The sequence below is a fragment of the Takifugu flavidus genome, chromosome 1, assembly GCF_003711565.1.
Source record: "Takifugu flavidus isolate HTHZ2018 chromosome 1, ASM371156v2, whole genome shotgun sequence".
NCBI lineage: Eukaryota > Metazoa > Chordata > Actinopteri > Tetraodontiformes > Tetraodontidae > Takifugu > Takifugu flavidus.
This window is the reverse complement of record NC_079520.1, coordinates 22,721,815-22,730,154: the sequence shown is the minus strand read 5'-3', so window position 1 is coordinate 22,730,154 and position 8,340 is coordinate 22,721,815.

Genomic DNA, 8,340 nt, shown 5'->3' with positions numbered 1-8,340 from the left:
ATATTACGACCCAAGAATGCAGTAATGTAATTAATAAGATGCTACGAGCAAACAAAATCAAAATCATGTCTGAATTGCTTTGATTTCAAAAATATTTGGAGACATTTTAACAGACACAGAAAGCTGTCATAGTACATTTTTACGTGTTTAAATGCAGAGGCCCCTATATGTGGGGTCCAAGAACTATATTAGTTTTAGTTTTTCATTCAACAGAACAGTGTCTTCAAAACTAGACACACAACAAAACATACATGAGAGCTCTTACATGAAGCATATTTAGTAAAAGTCTGGGGATGATTGATCTAATCTCCTCATACTCCAAGATTTGGGTAGAGAATAGGGATACAGCGGCTCCGATTCTAAAAGTCAAATCTGCTGACAATGATCTGGGACATAAAGCTTTAAAAGGGAGACAAACCCCTTGTGGGGAAAGATGAATCAGAAAGGCAGCAGTGAGTGAAGGTGAGGAGTAGAGATAAGTGGAGTACCAGTAGGTGTCTGCATTTAACGGTGAGAGGTTTCATCCATCATCACAGGAACAGATCAGAGTTTCAACAGCAGAGGGCTTTTACATTTTTAACCAGTTTGACTTGTTTGGTATTCACAATGAAGCAGCTGGGCAAAAGCAATATTTTACACACGCATACAGTATATGTGGGTGTCAAGTACATATATGTACTATGTGTGGGTGTGTGTTATGAGCCAATCATATATGTATGCATGAACAACCCCGATGCCAAATGCTGCTGAGAGAGCACTGTAATCAAATTCTGACACAGTGACCTGTGAGACCAACAGCTGATTGATATTGACATGGGGTAATGACTTCTCTGATTGTGGCGGGCCTTTGGGAATTGCCAAGGTACCTGCGCATAAACCCATGGTTGCTTTTGCAGGGAAAGATTTTAGCAGAATGTGCAGCAGCCACCACACTGTTCCCCGACTTTGTCAGCCTGAAGAGTTGCAATGTATCACAATTACCGTATTTTCTGGACTATATGTTGCTCCGGAGTTTAAGTCGCACTAGCCAAAAAATGCATAATAAAGAAGAAAAATAGATATATAAGTCGCACTGGACTATAAGTCGCGTTTTGGGGGAAAATTTATTTGATCAAATCGGAGACCAAGAACATACATTTCATCTTGAAAGGCAATTAGCATGGATTAGCAATAGGGTTACGGTATGCTAACGTAACCAATTCAGCTACATGACCCACAATGAACTGAGTATGTGTCTGCTTTGTTAACGTAACATATTAACAGCTATTCAGATAACTATATGTGGCAGGGCGTGGCCTGCCCTCCGCACAGGTGCCATATGGAGGTAATGCCTTAATTGGTGGGCGGGAAGAAAAGGTTTATATAAGGCACTGCCTCCAGCTGGCTTTAGTTGTTTTCCCCCTTCGACGAAGGTACGGCGTGGTTGCAGCCTATCTGGGCTGTTCGACCAACTGAACCTGTTTCCCAGAATGAGCATGCTGTCTGGCAGCGCCAAGAAGGTCGGTGCTTCCTCCCGCCATCCTTCCGTCCAGAGTGCTTTGCAGTAAGGGCGCGCGCGCTAGTGTGCACTGGGCAGTTAGCTGCTGGCCGGTGTCAGTGGGTCGCGTTGCCCCAGCGGGAACCCCTCACGGAGTGGTGGCGCCACCAAATACAGTCGGCACAAACTACCTCGCTTACTGGACCCACTGCTGTTTTGGCTCAGTCCTTTAGTTCGGGACTCTTTCCTGTTCGCTCTCGCTCTCTCTCTCCCCTCGTGCCCCTTCGCTCGGAGAAAGGGGCGCAACTTTGGACTTTCTGCAGTCCAAAGTTGGTAAAATACAAAGAAAAGTCATGAAAATTCATCTTTGCTTGTCTGTTCCTACTTTTGCTTTGGTGGACAGAAAGAGCCCTTGCAGCCATGACCTGAAACACTCTAAGTTCAGGGCTATTTTTTCACAATTATTACACGATCCTGGTAAAATACAAAGGCAGGGGTTTCTATTTCCCCCAGTGGCCACCACAGCTGGAGTGGGAAATGGAGGTGCTGTGACTTAATGCTGCCTACTTTCGAGACGTCAAAACCTCCCACCTCTGCTTGGACTGAGAAAACAAATGAGGCAATCTTCAAAAAGATCAAGACATTTAATTCTAAAGCAGAGCAAATGAATAACAGCCATAACACTTACAAAATTTTAGAATAAAGTTTTAACTGTCTAAATCATCATAAAGATTAGCCATTTAAAAGAATCTGCACATTCTATTACCTCTGTTTTGGAAAAATACCATTCAACCTAAATAACGCATTAAGTTTAAACAAAATTGTAATGTTTGAATTAAAACAAATAACCTAATTTCATTGTTCATAGGGAAATGAACAGGGTTTTTAAAATAAGTCCTCAATGCCCTCTAATCAAATTCAAACATTTATGCCATGAGGTAATTCTTCCTGTTTTGTTGTTTTCCACAATCTTCATCTTGTTTGGCACGGCATGAATTCAAACTACATGTCTCCTTTTAAACTGTGAATGACAATATGGCCATCCCTTTACACGTTTCACATCAGTGGCACAGACAGATTTTATTATGGTGCTCTCAGACATGTTTTTGTGTAATCATCAGTCACTGGGGAGGCAACTGTGGACACTCTGTACTTAACTTAATAATCCCTACAGGGATGCTGTGATCCTGCCTATTTCTCAACCTGACACTTTAACAGCACCTTCAATAATGCATGACGTCTAGCTGATAACAGGTGACTGGTGCTTTTTGCCCAACTTTTGAAATGTAATGTATGAAACGATGGGAATGTAATGACATACAAAAGAACAATATCTATCTATCTATCTATCTATCTATCTATCTATCTATCTATCTATCTATCTATCTATCTATCTATCTATCTATCTATCTATCCATCCATCCATCCATCCATCCATCCATCCATCCATCCATCCATCCATCCATCCATATTAGGCCCCACACTGACAATTAAGGCCATTATCAACCATTCCATCATTGAGCTAGTGGGGGATTAACAGGCTTTCAGTCAGATAAGTGGATGTGACGGACATATTTCATTAAACCTATTCATTAAAGGTTTGTCTGTACTCAAACGTGTGCAAAGCCAATCTGCAAGCTGACCTCCTAATGGTAATTCTGCCCAAGTGAACAAAATACTGTGATGAGAAAATGCAAAACAAGAAATATTCAGAATTATTAACTAAACCCAGAAGTTTTGTGGTTGCGTCTAAATAGGTACATTGGGAGGAAAGGTGGCATGAAAGACAACGGCTGCTTTCATTTTCGCCAGGATAACGCAGGAATCAGTGAACGCAGATGCAGAGGATGGATTTTTCTCCTCCACGTCAGTACGTTTGGAATGACAGAAGAAAAAATAGAGATATTACCTAAGCACCCATGCAATCTTGGAGCTGCTTGGAGGTTTGTTCTCAGATGTATTAAATGCTATGATACACAGATTGGGCAGTCCCATCTACACAGAAAGCACTGAATCAAACCAGACACCGTTTTTATGCTGTTGCTGGCTTCCTAAGAGTAGTGGAACGCTTGACTGTTCTCATGTGCAAATTGTTAGGCCAGACACGGTGCAGACCAGCTGTTGGTGTGAGAGTGTCCCGCCAGGGCACACAAGCAATGGATACTGCTTGCACCTCCCATGTAATGGATGATAGCCTGTAGGTCTGCAGACTTTTATTATTATTATTATTATTATTATTATTATTATTATTATTTCTCCCAGCAAGAGTTTTTCTTCTTTTCTGTGCCTTGGGTCTTGTCGTCCCTCCCTTCTTTGTTATTCCTGACAGCATTTGCTTATTCACAGATGCCGCTCCATATCAGATTTCATTTTGTGATGTTTAGATTTCTCTGTTGGCAATTGTTTGGGTGTTCATTTGTCTCCTTTACACATACTTTCAACTCAATTGACTCAAAATTCATTTTGCGTTTTCACCCTTCCTCTACACTCGCCATGGTGGAAAAAGCAGCAGCGTGCAAACTCATTTAAATACTGCTCTTTGCACCTGCAGTGACCTGTGCAATTTACTGCAGTAGATTTCCAGCAAAACGCAAGCAAACCAATGCACAAACTTTTACCACAAGCATGCAATTCAGCGCCCCCTTTGGGACATCTCGGACATCTTTGACCCTATACAATAACCAGACCTAAAGCTTTTGAGATCTGACTCTGAAAACTGAAACTGGACCACATAATTCTATCATTGTGGCTGGAGTATGTAGGCACCCTTCTGCAGATGCTTCCTCCTTTGATCATCTTACAGGAATAATATCCCTAAACTGTAAGATGGAATCCATTATTCTGGCTGATTTAAACTCAGACTGGCTAAATAGCTCATCTAATTATTTGGAACAAATTTCTACCTGCTTGAATTTTTCCCAGCTGATCAATGAACCAACACATTCCCATCTGGACAACCCTTCCAAATCCACCTGATTTGTTCATATTGTCTTTGATTTGGGGATCAGTGATCACTACCCCATTGTCTGTGTCAGGTAATGTAATATAGTGTAGAAAGAACCTCTTCAATTTAAAAAGAAGAAAAGACGTTTTAGAAATTTTAATGAGAAAGTTCTACTAGACAAACTCTTCTACAATGACATAGACAGCATTTCATTTCTGATGTTGCTGATATTGAATTAGCCGTAGAATTATTTTATGAAAATGTTCTTCATAAATGTAAATAACTATACTCCATTGAAAAAGGCTAGAGTAAAAGATCATATGACTGGACCAGCTACAGACATTTTTGCAATAAAAGTACTGCGCTAGTTTGTCAGTCTAAGCTGATTTCCAGTTTTTACACAGATTAAAAGCATGAAAGTATAGATGTCTTATACATATATACTGTCTTATAATTTAATAATTTGCGAAGGGAATAGAAGAGAGGAAATCAGAAACTAACCCTCTTTGAAACTCCTCTAAAGAGTGTAAATAACTGATGCTCTTCTCAACGCATGATCGTTCTTTCATAAAATTTGAAGCAGATAAAACAAATGCAAACCAACAACTTTCTATATGCTATAATGTGTGGAAATGTACCCTAGCAATAGTAACAAAATGAAACTGATTTTTTGAGCAAGGTGAATGTATTTGCGGGGCGTTCCACATGGCACGGGTGTATATGACGGCAAGTAGTACAGAAGCCCTTCTATGAAAGCCACATATGCCCACTGTGTGAGTTCACACTTTAGTGCATGAAACATGATTGACACCTCGCCAGTCAAAACTTCTCTCTCTGATTGGTTGTTTTTCCTCGGGCAAGGTGGTGTCTTGCAAATCAAATTAGATGCATAAAATGGGGTCAGAGAGGGAGGGCCCCATTTTCCCCCACATATTTTACCTGCGTACTACTGTCAGGTCATAGTGGCAGTTTTAAGGAATATGACAAATCTGTTTGGATTTTAATGTATATTTTACTGCTACTGACCACCTGTTTGATGCTGATGCTGGGCTTTTTTCTCCAGCAGTATGGCTCTAATCATTCCAATCTCTTATCCATTACTAAGGGGTGCCTCTGGGTTTAATTTTAGGCCTTGTCCTCTTCCCTATTACCTTAATAATGTATTTTCATGTAATGTAATGTATTTTCTCATTTATACACACATCTTATACTGCACTGCATACTCAACGAAAGAGCCACAAAAAATAGGCAAGCATCCTTCAACATTTTACAAACAGCATTTTTTTATTCTTGAACTTGCCCCAAACACACAGAAACACAGCCTAATCTTCACAATTCACTATATATGCTTAACTTATTGAAAGAATCTCTGTGTGTGTGTGTGCATTTAGATTAATGACAAACTCACATTCAGCTTCCATATCAATCATCTTTAAAAAAAAACAACTTGATTTCCTTCTTTGAAACAAATCAAATTCCCAAACAAATTGGCCATTTTGTATTTTCTGAATCTTTTACATGCATGCCTCTGCTTCCTCTCTTAATCCACTAGCTGCTGTTTACATTCTGCCCTTAGATTTATCACTGTACTCTGTATAGATTAGTAGAGCAGACCTCCCCCTCAAGTCCCTCATTGGAACACTTCCAAATTACATTTCTCCATTAATTGTTGTGTACAAATACTTACATTTTACTTACTTTAATAACTCTACAACAGAAAAATCTGTACTAAGTATGGGAAGCCTGCCTTCTCTGCATATGCTCCATACATCTGGAATAATCTTCAGTTAACTCTCCATCTACACTCGTTTGTCACCTTCAGTGACTTTAAATCATTCTCCACTAATTTTATATCCCCTAGTTGTATTTGTTCTCTCTGATCTTTCTGCTTCTATATTTTACTGTGAGGATATCTGTATTTTATCTTTTTTTAATTAGTTTAATTTCATATAAACATTTTGCTTCGTACTCTGTCATTGCTCATCTGCACTGTAAATGACAAGTGTACTCACAAATTTAAATAAAGGTAATGAATGAATGTTTTTCTTGCCTAGCTCTTTCAAAAAGTGTGTATTAATAAAGTCTGAACACTCTATTAGCAAATTAGGCTAAATGTATTACTTATATTGGACAATTATTGTACCACAGAGAGGAAGGAAGCTTATTTGCAGGGCCTCAAATCAAATCAAATCAAATCAAAATCAAATCAATCTTTATTTATATAGCATCTTTTACAATCAAAATTGTTTCAAGGCGCTTTTCAGAATCCCAGGCCCTAACCTCAGACAAACAACAGTGGCAAGGAAAAACTCCCCTTTAACAGGAAGAAACCTTGAGCAGGACCAGGCTCATGTAGGGGGACCCTCCTGCTGATGGCCGGCTGGGTAGAGAGAGGAGAGGGGAGAGGACAGGTAGGATAAGGATAGGATAAGGATAAAAAAGTTTATTGATCCCACATCGGGTAAATTACACGTTACAGCGGTAGCCCGTGGTGTACAATACAGAAAAGTACTAAAAGAAAAAAATAAAAATAAAAAGACTCTTATATTATGTACATTGCTATGTACGTTATACAGTATATACAGAAATTAAAAATTATATACAGAAGGAGTGTCGGACAGTGTGAAGAAAGGTAGAGGATAGAGAGGAGAGGAGAGGAGACGAGAGGAGAGGAGACGAGAGGAGACGAGACGAGAGGAGAGGAGAGGAGAGGAGAGGAGAGGACGGCACAGAGCACAGAAACACATACAAAAATACAGGTAGGATGGAGCTAGGCCTCTGAGGACCTTGTAAGTCTAAAGAAGGGTTTTTAAAATTATTCTAAATTTAACGGGCAGCCAATGAAGAGACGCCAGTACAGGAGTTATGTGATCTCTTTTGTCAATACCTGTCAGAACTCTGGCTGCAGCATTTTGGATCAGCTGGAGGCTTCTTAAAGAGTTGTTTGAACATAAAGCTGAGTGTCATCAGCATAACAATGAAAATTTATCCCATGCTGCCGAATAATGTTCCCTAAAGGAAGCATGTACAAGGTGAAGGGGATTGGTCCAAGTACAGAACCTTGAGGAACTCCATGGCTAACCCTACTGTATGAAGAGGGAATGCCATGGACATGAGCAAACGGGTACCGATCAGATCAATACGATCTAAACCAGTCTATTGCTGTCCCTTTAATCCCAATCACATGTTCCAGTCTCTGTAACAGGATGCAATGATCAACTGTATCAAAAGCAGCACTGAGGTCCAGCAGAACCAGCATAGAGACCAGTCCATGATCTGAAGCTATAAGAAAATCATTAATAACTTTACGAAGTGCTGTTTCTGTACTGTGATGAGCTCTAAAGCCTGACTGAAACATCTCAAACAGGCTGTTTCTCTGCAGGTGCTCCAGTAACTGAGTCACCACCACCTTCTCAAGTATTTTAGAGATAACAGGAAGGTTGGATATCAGCCTATAATTTGCTAAGACATCAGGATCCAGTGATGTTTTTTTAAGCAACGGCTTAATCACTGCCACCTTGTAGGACCAGGGTACATAACCTGTCACTAAAGAACACTTGACCTGGTCCAGGATAGAACTGCCTATCAATGGTAAAATATCCTTCAACAGGTGTGTTGGGATGGGATCTAAAAGACACGTGGTGGACTTGGATTTCTGAATTAGCGATGACGCCTCAGAAAAATATATAGGGCTGAAGGAGTTTAAGGGCTCGTTGGAGAATCTTTTCTACCCACAGTCAGCACGTCTGGTGATGGTCCAGTTGTAGGGATAGCCTGGTTAGCTTTTTCTCTGATAGCTAGAACTCTATTAGTGAAGAAGCTCATGAAGTCTTCACCACTAAGGGAAGAAGGGATACGTGGATCTAAAACACTGTGACTCTTGGTTAATTTGGCCACAGTGCTGAAAAGAAACTTGGGG